The following is a 15,646-nucleotide window of genomic DNA, read 5'->3' as shown; positions in this document are numbered from 1 at the left end:
AGTCAGTATGACATACCAGAGCAGGGCTAGCTAGAGAGGCACAGTCATGACCAGATCCAAAAGAGATGCAGTGTTTTCTAGTTGCCATGGGGCCAGATAAACTAATTGTAGTTGGAGGATTTGATGGTAAGCCATGAGAACATTGCTTAAGTTCATCTGTAAAATAGGAATAATCATAGTTCTTGTACAAAATTTTATAAATACTAAATCAGATATAATTCTTGAAAGCACCTAACACATTGCCTAAAGCTGTACCCAGACATCTTGTTTAAATTCTTGCTCTCACAGTGTATTTGTTTGCTTGTTTTTGTGTGAAGCTCATATTCCACTTCTTGAATACATGGAAAGGGCAAAGGGACTCGTGGCCATTGAAATCTGAGGGTAATATGGGAACAAGTGTGAGCGTGAGTTGGGTTGGCATCTCCTAGGCACAGCCTTGGAAAGTCATTTGGCAGGAGGAACTGCAAGTTTTACACTTCGAGAAGCCAAGAAGAAAATAGACACGGAAGTGAAGGAATCATTGTTACATGTGACTCCGTGAGAGGAAGATGAAAGCCGAGATCACAGGAAATGCAGCAGGCAGTAGTTTGTTAAAAATGAAAAGTAACTAATTTTAGTTAGAAACTTTCTTTGGCTGCAATTACGTGCGTCTGAAACTAGTTGTTGATTCAAAGTCAAACGTCTGTAGTGTTAAAATTATTCATGATATGAAAAAAATCACCCAAGTCTCCTGCCTATATAAATATGTATGGAGGGATGCAGGCTGTTTGTATGCACAATAGGATAGCGGTGGCTAAAGCTTTTCTCCCATAGTGATCTCCCATAACCACCCACTGCTAAGTCATTTTGTCATGCAGTAGTTCCCCATTATTTGAAGTTTCACTTTCCGCAGTTTTGATGACCTATAGTCAACCATGATCCAAAAATAGTAAATGAAAAATTCCAGAAATAAACAGTTCATCATTATAAAACTGTACACCATTTAGAATAGCCCAGGATAGGAATCCTCCCTTCGTCCAGTGTCTCCACTCTGTCTACCCTCCTGTCCATGAGTCACTTCATAGTAGTCTTGGTTTTCAGATCAACTGTCATGCTATTGCAGCACCTGTGTTCAAGTCACCCTTATTTTACTTAATAATGGTCCAAAAACACTAGTGTACTCTGCCTACTTTATAAATTAAACTTTTTATAGGTACATATGTATAGGCAAAATCATAGCATATGCAGGGTTCAGTACTAACCACAGCTTCAGGCATTCACCAGAGGTCTTGAAATGTATCCCCCACAGATAACCTGGAGGATTAAAAAATGTGTCAGAGCTGAAATACCAGCTTAGTCTTACAGAGATGTTGCTTTAGGTAAAGTGAAAGAAGGAACAGACGTAAAAAGGTTAGTGTCACACATTCTTCTCTGCAGGACTTCTCCCCTTTCCAGAAAGCATTTAGTAAGAACAGGAGTCTGTGGAGTGTGGAGGGGAGTGAGGGGTCTGCAAGTATTGTACATTAGTCTGTTGAAAAGCAGGTTGGAGAAAATATTAAGGCACATGGCTTCAAATAGCAAAAGGACTGTCTCGTATAATAATTAACTTTGGTTTTCTTCAAAAAGTAGAATGAGAATGCAAAGAAACAGAGAATGAGTTCAATATTTTCTCAGAACAGCTTTCTAATGAACTCCTCAAGACAGAGCAGGTATTAGGGGAATGTTGAGTCTCCTGAGATTTGCAGTATTCAAATGACTTTCATGTATGATCTCTTTACACAGAAGCTCTAGTGTGATCCTTGCCTCAGGTAGGGAAACCCTTATTCCAGACTTTGCAATGTAACTCTGTGCAGAACCCCAACGGTGCCCATGCTTACTGGTCATTCTGAAGGCTGTTCTTCATGACAGGAAAGACCAAAGCCAAGTCAGTTATTGTGAAATTCATCACTGTCATACACATAAAAGAATAGGAGTTTTAAAGCTCCCCACAAGATCTTCCCTTTCTAATTTAATGAAATAGAACAAAACAAGTCCAGTTACCCATATCATTTATTTGTGTTTCTCCATTCACCAAAGGCAGCCATGATTCTGATGCTTATATATCTGTGTGTGTCTCTGTCTGCCTATCTATCTATCTATCTATCTATCTATCTATCTATCTATCCATCCATCCATCCATCCATCCATCCACCCATCCATCTATCCATCTATCCAGCCTCCTGTGTGCTTTTACATTTTGTCTTTGTCTATCAAATTTTCCATAAACAATGTACAGTACCATTTTGTCTGGCTGAAAAATGTACGTAAATTTTCAACTTCTTTTACACAGCATTGTTTTTAGATCTATTTATTTTAATACAAATTTATCTAGATCATTCATATACTGCTTCATTATAAGAATAATGTTAGCTATTTTTTCTTTACCAGACTGATAAGCAAAGCACACTCTCCCATGTATTTTTCAGTTTTCCACAGTGTTGCAATAAACATATTTGTATGAATCTCCATCAGCACATGTTCAAACAAATGTTTTCTAAGGTAAGATGCCAGAAATTGGAATATACATATCATAAACTATAGACAGTTTTGACTTCCCTGCATTTCATCCAATCACTCTGCAAAATGGTGGTACTAAAGTACAGTGACATTTGCAATTTATAAAAAGTTTTTACCAAACATGGTTATCAGATTTATGTAATTTTGTTCATCTGGTAGGTATGCAATTTTAGAGCTTTTGATTTAAATCTCTCTTATTATTAATAAAGTTAGGTGGTGTGGTTTTTGTTTTTTGTTTGCTGGTAGATTTCTTCTCTGAATTGCCTATTTAAGTCCTTTACTTATTTTAAAACACCTTTCTTAAGGGATTGTGAATAATTTTATATGTTCTAGATAATTTATATTAGTTCATTGGGTAGTCATGCGGGAACAACCCATTATTAGTTTATTGTAAACAAAAAATCAATTCTAACCTTTGTAATATATTATTTTAAAGTTTTATTTAAAACATAATCTCAAATTGTTATAAAGAAGATATTCTCATAGATTTTCTTTTAAAACTGTCCATTTTTAAAAATATTTTTACATTTTAATCAATTTGAATGGGAGTAGAATTTTCAATATGGAAAGTAAATTGTCACTATCCAATTACTAAATTGGCTGTCATTTTCCTGCTTACTTGCAATGCTTCCTATGTCACATAAAACATTCCCATATTGTACTCTATGTGTTAATGCTTTGGCACTCTCTCATTTGGTCTACTGTCTATGACCTACCATACTGTGTTAATAACTATTGTTTTAAAATAAATTTTTCTTGGCTTGGTCCCAATTATTAATTTTTCCAAAATAGTCTTGACTGTTTTTAGTGGTAACACTTTTCAAATAAATTATGTGATCAGTTTGTCAGATTGCAATGGAAAAATTGTTGGGAGATTTAATAAAATTGCGTGCTCCTTATGGATACATTTATGAGAGAATTTTCATAATTGCTATAGTAAAAGCTCCCACTGATAGAGTCGGTGTATATCTCTCCAGTGATTTTGATACTATTACATTTTCTCAATAATTTTTCAAAATTGTTTTTGTAAACTATATATCTTTTGTTAGATTTATTTCTAGGTTCTTTGTAGATGCAATTATAAATTGCCATATTTTTAGAAATTAACATATCTAATCATTACTTGAGTGTGGAAGTATTACCAATTTTTCTTTATATTGATCATTTTGATTTCAATAATTGTACTGAAATATTCTATTAGTTAAGTGGACTGCTTGTATATTCTCTTCCCTTGGATATTTTTTGCCAACAATTATAGGATCTGTGAATAATGAATATGTTATTTTGTCCTTAAATTACTTAGAATTTTACTTTTACTTAGAGCTTCCTTTTAGTTCTGTCCAGTTCTCTACTGAAATGAAGAGCAGCATTACATTCTTCAGTCATTTCTATGAACTCAAAAATTGTTTTCTAAAAATCGTCTTTGTATTTACTAGTTATTTATGGTCTACCAACAAGTTCCTCAGAGAATTATATTTAAAACCCTCAAATAGAATTTTATAGTTTTCCATTTTCCTTTTATTTCTGTCCATTTCTTTTCTGGTCTTTTTGCTTTTTTTCTTTTTCTTTTTTTTTTTATAGATGTGGTCTCACTCTGCCACCCAGGATGGAGTGCAGTGGCATGATCACGGCCTACTGTAGCCTCTGCCTCCCCAAGCTCAGGTGATCCTTCCATCTCAGCCTCCCAGGTAGCTGGGACTACAGGCATGCCTCATCAAACACAACTAATTTCTGTACTTTTTGTAGAGACAGGGTTTCTCCATGTTGCCCAGGTTGGTCTTGAACACCTAGGTTCAAGTGTTCTGCCTGCCTCAGTCTCCCAAAGTGCTAGGATTACAAGGTTGAACCACCCTGCCCAGCCTCTATTTCTTTTGAGACTTTGTTTTTTAAGATTGTAATGTGTCCCTTATGACAAATATTTTAGGGTTGTACAATCATCTTCTTTAATACTATTTTATTTTATTTTTCTTTTCTTACAGAAAGTTTTGGGTGATATTTAAAAAGTTCCTCTAGATTTCTTCTGGCTAGTCTTTGCCAATAGGTATCTTTTCAATCATTGTACTTCCAAACTTTTTCTTGGTTCTTCATGTTTTACATTTCACTCATATAAATAGCATGAAGAACATTTTTCCTTGGGTTGTAGCCTGCAGGTCCCAGTTTTATTTTAGAAAATCTCAATTCTTAGTTCTCATTTAGCTCAGGCCTATGGCATTGTCCCTTCTTTATGTAAGTAGATTAAAATCCAAGGCCTGAGCTGTTATTGGCCCCCTTATCTTCACTGCTTTCTCTTTGCTTTGGGAAAGTGGATATTTCTCTTTCTTTTGTACAAACTCAGCCATGTATTAAATATTTTTGGTCATATTTTATTTCATTTTATATAACATGCTGTAGTGGGAGAATGTCAGCACTATTTTAGTCCACCATTTTGCTAGAAACAGACCACTCCAGACCCAGTTCTATTTTGAAATTACCCACAGCCTCCTAAATCATACTTTCCATCTATAATTAGACTTATTGCCTGGTGATCAGACATTTGTGTTAACAAAGAACATTTAAAAGCCTGAGGCTTGGCCAGGCATGGTGGTTCACACCTGTAATCCCAGCACTTTGAGAGGCTGAGGCAGGTGACATCAGGGGTTCAAGACCAGCATGACCAATATGGTGAAATCTCATCTCTACTAAAAATACAAAAATTAGTTTGGTGTGTTTGCACACCCCTGTAATCCAGCTACTTGGGGGGCTGAGGCATGAGAATTGCTCGAACCTGAAAGGTGAAGGTTGCAGTGAGCTGAGATTGTGCCACTGTACTCCAGCCTGGTTGACAGAGTGAGACTATTTTATCTTATGGCAATTTTATATTTTAGGGTCCTTTTCTTGTACATACTCAACTTGATGCTAGTAAGTAAAGCAGATACACACTATATTTGCTATTTTATGGATGGCAAAATGGAAACTTAAAGAGTAGAATGAAAAGATTGAGAGCGAAAGTCACAGTCTCTCCATCTCTCAGTCACAGACCTCTTCACTACACAGCACTTCTGGCATGCCATGACTCATTGCATTTAAGATTGAGTCAAAAGCTTGTCTATCCTAACATTGGAAGCCATGGGGAAATGGTGAGTAAAACTGGGAAATAGAAAACATCACAGTCCAGTGGGATGTCCCACCAACTTGGAAGTCTATTTTTCATTTTTGCATTTACAATATACTCAAATAAAGCTTAAGGTTTATTGAACCAAATTAAGATGATTTCATATTCATCTATTTGGGAGATTGTCAAAAAGATGTAGTTATGGTAGAGAAGATAGAAATATGTTTAACCTTTTTTTTGAAACCCATTAAACCTCAATACTCTATTCATACTTGTTATTAACAAGAATTAGAAAATTTGTACTGTGAAAAATAAAAATTATAATTTATCATTGGTAACATGCTTTTTAACTTATAATTTTTATTTGAATTGTTTAATGTTGCAATATAAATATCCTTGTCTAACAAGGATTGCTTAGTGACTGATTAAGGCAATCAGTCACTAAATCATGTCTCGTATGTTACTTGAGTGTTCACTCTGTTCAGGTTCTTGGTCTAAATACTGAGGAATGTACAAAGAAGAATCGAGCCTGATGCCTACCTTCCAGGCTCTTAAAACCCAACAAGATTAGTGGGCGCCTATAGTCCCAGCTACTCGGGAGGCTGAAGCAGGAGAATGGCGTGAACCCGGGAGGTGGAGCTTGCAGTGAGCCCAGATGGCACCACTGCACTCCAGCCTGGGCGACAGAGTGAGGCTCCGAAAAAAAAAAAAAAAAAAATCCAACAAGATAACTTATTTTATGGATATAATTTATATAATCATATTATTATATAAGTTTCTAGTTAAAAATCTACTTTAGGACAGATAAAACTAAAGTCACAAAAGTTCAATGGAAAGAAAGAGTAATGCTATCCATGTGGAAATAAGGTTTCTATGAGAGATTAAAGTTCTCTCACAGAAATTCTTATATGGTTCTTTTTCTTAAGTGATGAGAAAATTGGTGATGCCCCAATATTAAATGGGTTATCAAAGATACAGAGACCATTAATGATGACTTGGACAAATCTCAAGTCTTCTGAATTGTCATCCAATACATCTACTAAAATTCTTGTTAATGTATTAATAAAGGATAAAATATATGGTATTTAACAAATTTCTAAGGAAACATGTACACGTAATTTAAAATGATATAGTTTAGCTATTATATTTCTGAGTTTTAACACAGGCAGAAGAATCACCCTAATACGTCTTTGACTTTAAAACTTGAATAGAATTCCCCATATATGTCATTGAAATCACACCCTAACTGAGTCACCTTAACAACCAGTAATCCGTCTCAATTGTAATGAGAAGATGATGAGGTCCATGCCTTCAATGGCAGAAATGTAACTGAGACTGTTTGTGTGGTACTGAAGCTGCAGCCACTGGCTTTAGAGATCAGCTTGATAGCATTTTCTTCTCAACTCCACATTCAGTTATGTCATATAAAATCAGCTATGGTGGGAGTATTTACACCGTGGAAATTAGCAAAAGCTACAAATCAGGGATAATTTTTGTTTGTATTAGATCTGTTTGCTAAAAATTTACTAGCACATAATTTGGCTTTCTATTCCTTCAATAGAAGATGGAATCGAATTAAGTCGTTCTTTAAGACCAGCAGGATTAGAGCTCGAAGACCTATTTCCTCACCCTCGTTCTGCTGTGGATGGACCAAACCACTGGAATAATCAAAAGCAGCAAACAAACACCATCAGAGGTTTTCCCATACCCAGCCAGGGTGAAAATGTAATTAGTAAAAAATGCTAGGCGAGAGCATTGTGTGACCAGAACTATTCAATCAGAAAGTGCTGATTGAACATATATAAGCACAATCAAAGCCTTTATTTAAATAGGGGTTACAGTCCTAATAAAACACAAAGGGAAGTAGGGGCATAGGCCTCCTCGACAGGTAATGAAAGAAAAAATTAAACTCATCCAATTACATCTGGGGAAAAATCCATTACCTATAACAGAGAGAGGACTGCCCCAGGAAAATTCAGATGCAAAACTAATAATGAAGGCACACTGTCCTTTCAACAGATTCTAAATGAGCTCTAATTTTCTTATATCCACCATTCCCAAACTATATAAATTTCAACTAAGCAGAAAAAAGTGACATGCTAGCACAATTGTTATTCCAAACAGGCCCAGCTGCTTGCTCACCTTAATTAGACCTAATCCCAAAAGGGAGCCAATCTTTCCTTATTTTCTTCTATGAGCTCACCTGATTTCCCTCAACTTTTCTTTTCTAATAGATTTTGCTGTAACCTTTCAGCAACTGTCGTTTTAGATACTCTCCCAGGAATCACAGTATCTCTGGTTCCTTGGCCAAACAGAACTTGAGCTCGTGAGGCACAGAAGAAGAGAAAATTGGGGTGCTGATCTGAAGGCAGAGAGTCTGTAGGAGAAGTTCAACTTAGTCACCCTCCTTTAAATCCCTTGCTATCTAGTGTGCATATGTGTACATATATTTCTGTTGATATTTGGAAATCTAGAATGACAGAATTAAATACATTTGAAATCATCTTGTCCTGCCCTCTATTGTATGACTTTTGAAATGGCTTTCAGATAAAATGGTGAAAATTTTTTCGGGGAACTGAGGTGGTCTTACAATTTGAAAAGTAGTTAACCCCTTAAAAGCCTACAACCTGTGAAGGAATTCTGCTGCTGTCAGTGGTATTCAGTTTTGTTGGGCACTAAACTCTGTGAGAACGTAAGATATCTCCTAAAACCACTTTTATCTCTAATGTGACCAGTGCAAGCTGGAAGTGTTCCTTAAATGTCGTAAAGAGAATTTGGCTTCAAGTCATAGAAACAAAGTCCTATTTGATATTAGAGTTGGAAATGAATTTGGGTATGCTTCCAATGAAAGGAATTTATCCAAGGTATGTTGTTTATACATCAACTCAGTAAATATTAAAGAACAACAGGGTGGACCAGTGGATGCTTTTGGTTTTATGAGCTGTGTATGAGTACAAAAACCCTTCTCTCTCTCTCTCAAAACAAACAAAAAAGTCATTTTGAAAGAAAAGATAGGACTTAATTTATCCACACAAAACAAAGTAGAAATTAGAAAATGTGGGCTGGGTGCAGTGACTAACGCCTATAATCCCAGCACTTTGGGAGACCAAGGCAGGCGGATCATGAGGTCAGGGGCTCAAGACCAGCCTGACCAATATGGTGAAACCCAGTCTCTACTAAAAATACAAAAATTAGCCAGGCATGGTGTCACGCACCTGTAGTCCCACTACTCGGGAGTCTGAGGCAGGAGAATCACTTGAACCTGAGAGGCAGAGGTTGCAGTGAGCCAAGATCACACCACTACACTCCAGCCTGGGTGACAGAGCAAGACTCCGTCTCTAAAATAAAATAAAATAAAATAAAATAAAATAAAATAAAATAAAATAGAGAACATGTTGTCCACTATTCCATACATGGTAGAGAAGCATTGACCTAGAGAAATTCAGAGAAGGAGCAGCTGCCCATGGGCTGAGAAGACCACAGGATTTTTCATAGAGTAGGTAAAATTTAATCAAAACTTTGAAAGCTCAGTAATATTTAGAAAACATTTTGGAAAATATATAGACAAAGCACTGTTAGATAATCCAATAAAAACCTGAAAGCATATATGTAAGCTTCGTGTGCTTCTAGAAGAGTGAAAGAAATTAACAAACTTTTTTTTCTGACCATGCAGTCTGCACTGATCTCTTAACTAAAAGCTGATAGTACTTATTGCTCATCTGATGTATATTCTTATATTGTCATTCAAATCTTGAATCTTTATTCCAACATTTCATGCATATATATCATGTCTTCTCAAATAGCAGCAAACTCCTGAGGGCAAGAGAAGCATATAATATTCTTTATGTTCCCACAAATGCATTATGCATTCCCATATCCCCTAATGTATTAGATAAGTAGAAATAGCAATATAATCTGCATTGATTAAAGGATGAACACAAGGAGATGAAGAAAAGAAGGAAAGAGAAGATACGGAGAAGGGGTAGAAAGGAAGAAAGGAGCACAGTTGTCCAAGTGGATGACATGAAATTGGAATGTACAACCCAGACATGGGAAAGGTTGCTTTCTTCTCCATCCCCAAATGCCTTTGCCTGTCCTCATCAGCTTGACAATAATGCTACTACGAGTTTGACTGAACAACACCTATTTTCAAAACACAGCTGAGAAATTGGACACAAATAAGTGTTCACTAACTGAAAAAGGTACCATTTAAGAATAAATCCGGCAAGAACTGCCACCTCTCTATCCCCACACATTTTTAGTGGAAACCCCTGTATTTGTTCTCTGTTTGGTGAATTTGAGGAATGTCTTTATTAAGGAAAACAGCGAAGCCCAAACCAGATGCCTCCCAGCTAGTTATTTTTACAAAAGCAGTTACATTTGGGCAAATGCCTTCATTTCGGTTCCATTAACAAAGATCCTCAAAAACACTACCACGCATACTTCATTTTCATGTCTTTTTCTTTTTCTTTCTCATAGTGTCTCTTTTCTGAGCGTGCAGTAATAACATGCTGTAAGTGTCACCTCTACAAAAGCATAACTTCAGTTTGGGCAAGTGTAACTATTCCCAGAGTAAGTCGCCAGACAGGCATTCGCTCAAATTAGCTTTAAAAAAGTTGTCACATCTGTGTATGTGGGATGTCTTTGGAGTGTAGAAAGAAACAAAACAGAGAAATTTATTCTTTCAAAAATCTGCCACTGCAAATTCCTGCCATCCATTCTCATGCTTTTTGTTTTTTGTTTTTGTTTTTAAAAAAAGGCAGTTTGTGCTTATATGGGGGTGGAAAGAGCAGTTAAAGGAAAAGAGAGGGAGAGGCTGACAGATAGAGAGACTGGTATTTTCCTAAGATTCATCAGAAAAAAATACCCTGCTATCTGACAAAACAGAATAACAGAGCACTCCTCCCCCGAAGCACAAAAGGCTTTGGAAGGCAGATGCAGTGCTCTCAGAAAAAGACATCCAGTCACCAATCGGGAAGGAAGAGAGGTAGAAGCAACAGTTGAGACACTCATACATATTCATGACACTTGCAACTACAGCTTCCTGATTTTAACCTAGCAAAAGAACATTCAGGACACAGCTCTACCATTTTCAAGATCATTACAAAGGCGTAACAACCTACTGATAATTCACTTCTTATCTCACATGATCAAGAAATAGAAGGTAGTAGAAAACTGATCAACTGGACAGCTGCTTTGTCAAGGATAATGGGTGTTACCTTCCCACTGTCATCCTGGGTACTCATCAACAGATGTGTAAATAGTTGGTCCTGTGCTAGATACAGTGATGGAAAGCATGGTCCCTATGCTTGAAATGCATTTAGTGTAGTGGAAAAGGCCAAGCACACTTGAAACAACAACTGCATATAACAAAACAATCCATAGCACATACGAAATTATCAAATCCAGAAGGAGGAAATCATCATCATCTCCACCAAGGGTTTTTATCACATTCCCCGTTCTCCCATACCTATGTTGAAAAACAAAAACCAGGAAATAAAAAAGAATACTGCTCTCAGAAGATTTCTTGCAGTCTGATAGTCCTGTCTTGAATTATTCAGAATGCAGGATTATGCAAAACCTATAAGAAGAATTGGTCTTTCAATAATCATTAAATGAGCACCTTTTATCTTTTACGTGCTCATATATATATGAGCAAATACATATATTTCTCCATACATATATGGAGAAAGAGAGAGAGAGTGATCTCCCCCCACCCCCCTTCTTTCTTTTCACACTGGGCTGGAATGGACGTGTCTGAGAAGAAACCTGGGAAGTTAGGGTGAAATTGATTCTTGCCAACCACCCCACCCCACCTCACCCGTACCTATAATAAAACAGCACATTATTCTCTCGCAATGGTAGAAGAGAATAACGCAATGGATCTTGAAAGGACCTCCCTTGATGAATAATTGAATTTTATTACTCCACTTCAATATCATTTTCTTATAAATGCTATCCTCTAGCCCCTAGACTTTATCATACACCTTTATAATTCACTTTTATCACACTGCATTTCCTCTTCATTATCTAAACTCTAATTAAATAATCAATAAAGTAATTATTTGTTGAAAGACCATGTGCCCTACTAGAATATAAACTCATTGAAGGAACAGACTTCATCTCCTTCATTTCCCTATTATTAGCACCACAAAGTGTGTTTGAGAATTCTACTTCCTTGACAAATATTTATTAATCGAATAGAAAGGCTTAGAAGGTTGTTTATATAATTAGTTTACCAATTTTTCGTAAGCCAGTAATTTTTAGCCATCTCAGCCACATTACCTCTGTTTCGTAAGCCAGTTATTCTAAAATTCCCCTTACCATGTGTTGCCATTCAATTTTTTGATCATTAATTACATTACACGTTAAGAAAAAATATATTCAAACTCTCATTTGAGGTATTCTTAAATACCACAAATTCTAATCAAGGGTTTCGTAAGTTTTCAGTATGCACTTTTTCAAACAGGCTGTGATCAAGCCTCAGTGATTCCACTTCTATAGTCACATTTGTTCTACTGAATAGTTTGGATATTTTTCTTGAAAGAAAATTTAGCTTTTCTAAATCTCATATTTACAAATATGGGAATGAAGATTCTGAGACCATAAGTATTTCCCAGTAGCAAAGACTGATAATGTATAATTACCTACAATGTGTCAGGCTGATTAATAAGCAAGTTGAAACCAAAACGTAAGCTTATGAAAGTTTACAAATTTCTTGAATTCTCAGGCCCATGGTATTTCTCCAATCACGTGTTTTTGTTTGTTTGTTTGTTTGTTTGTTTTTAAAGGGCGAATAAGGCCAAAAAAATGAAGAAAATCTTTGAGATGTCTTCCCTGAGAGCTAACTTGTGTTCCTGTTGTTTTCTCTTCCCAGTTTGTCTGATAGTTTATAGAGTTTCTTCTACCCTTAACCACTCCCTGCTTAAAATTTACAATGTTCCAGGGAAGAAGGGCTGCTATGACCATTCTAAATCAGAAAAATGGGGTAACCACCTTCAAGTAACCTCTGCCTAATCACAGAGAAATACTAACTCCTTGGATTATCCTGAGAAGTCAATTCAATCAAAATATTCAAGCCATTTGAAAATGAAGAGACAATGAGAAAAGAGAATTTATTTTCATCTTGTAATTGTCTATGTTTATTTTTAAATTATTTTCAAATGTTGTTCTTTGAAAGGTTTTATTTTAAAATTGATTTTAAAATGTTGAATTTGTAGTCACTTAGATAAATTTTGGATTACTGAGAAGTCTTTGATTTTTGACTGTCTTATTTGTTAACAAAATAAATGACCTATGTATATGCAGTACTGGTCTCTGAAATTCAGCATTACATTCAGAGCTTAATGAAGACAAATCATGAAAGACAACCCATTTGATGTATTCATACACCATACAAAACTATTTAACATGATTGTTTTCATGTTTGTTACACGGTCACAAATAATATTTCAACCATAACTCATGAACTAGCAACCTTTGATGATGTCAACAAATATTTAAGGAGTATGCATCATATATACTGTGCAGACACACTCTTTGTGTAAACCACAAGGAAACTTACAGACAAATCTGACAATGACCATTTCATGTTTACTTTATTTTCCCTTTGTAGCAACTACCTTATTTTTTACATTATTTTTTAAAATTTAATTTTTTAATTGACACATAGTAACTATATATATTTATAAGGTGCATAGTGATGTTTCAGTACATTAATGTATAGAGTTCAGATCATGGTAATTACCATTTTCATCACTTCAAGCATTTATCATTTCTTTGTATGGGGAACATTCAGTATTGTTCTTCTAGCTATTTGAGACTATACAGTATATTACTGTTAACTATAGTCATCCTTACAGTGCTAGAGAACACAAGAACATATTCCTCTATCTAGCTGTAATTTTATGTCCTTTAATGTACCTCTTTCTATTTCCTGTTTTCTCTTATCTTTCCCAATTTCTAGTGTCCTCTCTTTTACTTTTTATTTCTATGAGATCAATTTTCTTATTATTCTTGTTTCTATGTTAGTTACCTCAAATCTTTGGAAGAATCAGGGAAATATAATTTATAGATACATAAAATGAATGGCTATGCAACTGAGATTTTCTTGAGCCAATCCCAGTTTAAAATATTCCGCCTCGCTTTTGTCTCAAAAGGTATCAAATTATCTATGACTGTCCATTTTAAAAAATAAAAAATTAAATGAAGCATATCAGTAAACATAATAATTAAAATTTTGATTCATTTCTAAACTCAAAGGCCATAAAAAGATGGGGCGTTATGGGCCAAAGATATGCCAAATTTTCTCATGAAAATGGGGCCTTGCCAAAGTGTTTTATGTACATTCCGTGCGTTCAGAAACCTATCTACTTGATTTTGGAGTCGGGATCCTTTTATGTGACCTTTGGGATGGTCCACCATGGGCAGGAGAGACCTTAAGTGTTGCTGGTCCAGCCAGACAACAACAGATGAAATACTTGTCTGTACACACGTGTATCTGTATTTCTTCTAATATACACAAGTCATTAGAAGTCTGACTCTTAAAAGTGTATATGCTTAGAGGAATTTTAATGTCGTTAGATTCACAAAAGTGAAAAAGAAATCCATACTGAAACCACACGTTCTGGTTTGGGGTTTCTAAAATATGGTCATTTCCTCCATTTATAAAGGCAAAAATGCAGACATTTTTACACAGTATGTTCTGGGGAAAAATCAAGTTTTCTAGAAGACAGAAACTGTAACAGAAAGAGAGCTAGAGAACTATGTAGATGGGCGAAAATTCAGAGAAACACACATAGATGTTTACATTCTTCTCTGCACCAAACTGCCAAAAGACATAAGGGGTCTTTTTGTTTTGTTTTGTTTTTTCTACTTAAAAGGGAATATGAGAGTTATGATATTTAGTGGGCAAAATATTCACATAATCCAAAAAAACTCAGGTGAACCTCTACCTTGCTCTTCAGTTTCATTTATGTTGTGCTTATGAAGTTTTTATACTTTTCTTTGTCTTTGTCTTAGTGATAGGAAGTCTTGTTTTCTTATTGTTTGCTTTGTTTGGTTTTTGTTTATGTTTTTCCAGATGTGACATTACACAGAACTTGGTTTTACGTTCCACAAAATCTTGCCAATTTTACAGAGATGGCAAGTGGACAGAGAGAACAATATAAGCAAAATGTCCAAATATTAATGAAAAACAAAGTCTGGTAAACTTCCGTAAGATAAAAGCTAAAAAGCTATTGCATAATTTTTTTTTAACCAAATGTTTTTCTTTTCTTCCTGAAGCAGGTAGTTTTTACTAAGCAAGAAAAAAAGATGGGAGCAAAAACCAGTATTTGTGCTTGCCTGCGTTTTGAAGGAGGCCTGCAGTTTTCAATTTGTATAAATTTCCAAACTTCAGTATTAGATGCAGCAGAAGCTAAAGCATCAATATGTCCAATGTACCCAACATGAAACACATCAGAAATCCATAAAACCAACACAGTGTCAATTTTGTTTAAATTATCGCCCTTCAGCATTTGAAGTATCAGCTGTATTTAGTAGCACAGGATAGGGTAAGCTTTTTATTTTCCTGTGACTCAATGCAACTTTTATTTTGTGCAGTGTTCTCACATATCAAGTAAATTGTGTTAGCCATAGGGGGAAATTTCTGAGAATCAAAGAGAAATGCATGTTTCATAATCATTACTGGAGAATGAGAAGAAGCATTATGATGTTGAAGAGCTCTGCCTTTCCTGAGAGTTCATAAAATCAGGACTCTAATTCTAGCTCTCTAATAAACTAGGCACTGGGTTGACCTTGACCAAATCTCTTCACTGCTTGGAGACATCAGGGTTGTTATTAAAAAAATTAAGTTGGGGGTGCATGATTTACTGCCTGGGAGTTCCATTATGTAAATGCCTTTTAACTAAGAGAAAAAAAAGGAAGAAAACACCTTTGAGAAAGTTATTATTTTTTCTTTTTTTCCAGTCTCCTCATTCAAAAATGATTTCTAACAAACCTAACATTTTAGATTATAGT

This window comes from Theropithecus gelada, chromosome 18 (genome assembly GCF_003255815.1).
Source record: "Theropithecus gelada isolate Dixy chromosome 18, Tgel_1.0, whole genome shotgun sequence".
Classification (NCBI taxonomy): Eukaryota; Metazoa; Chordata; class Mammalia; order Primates; family Cercopithecidae; genus Theropithecus; species Theropithecus gelada.
The sequence above is the reverse complement of the archived record's forward strand: the minus strand, read 5'-3'. Positions refer to the sequence as shown.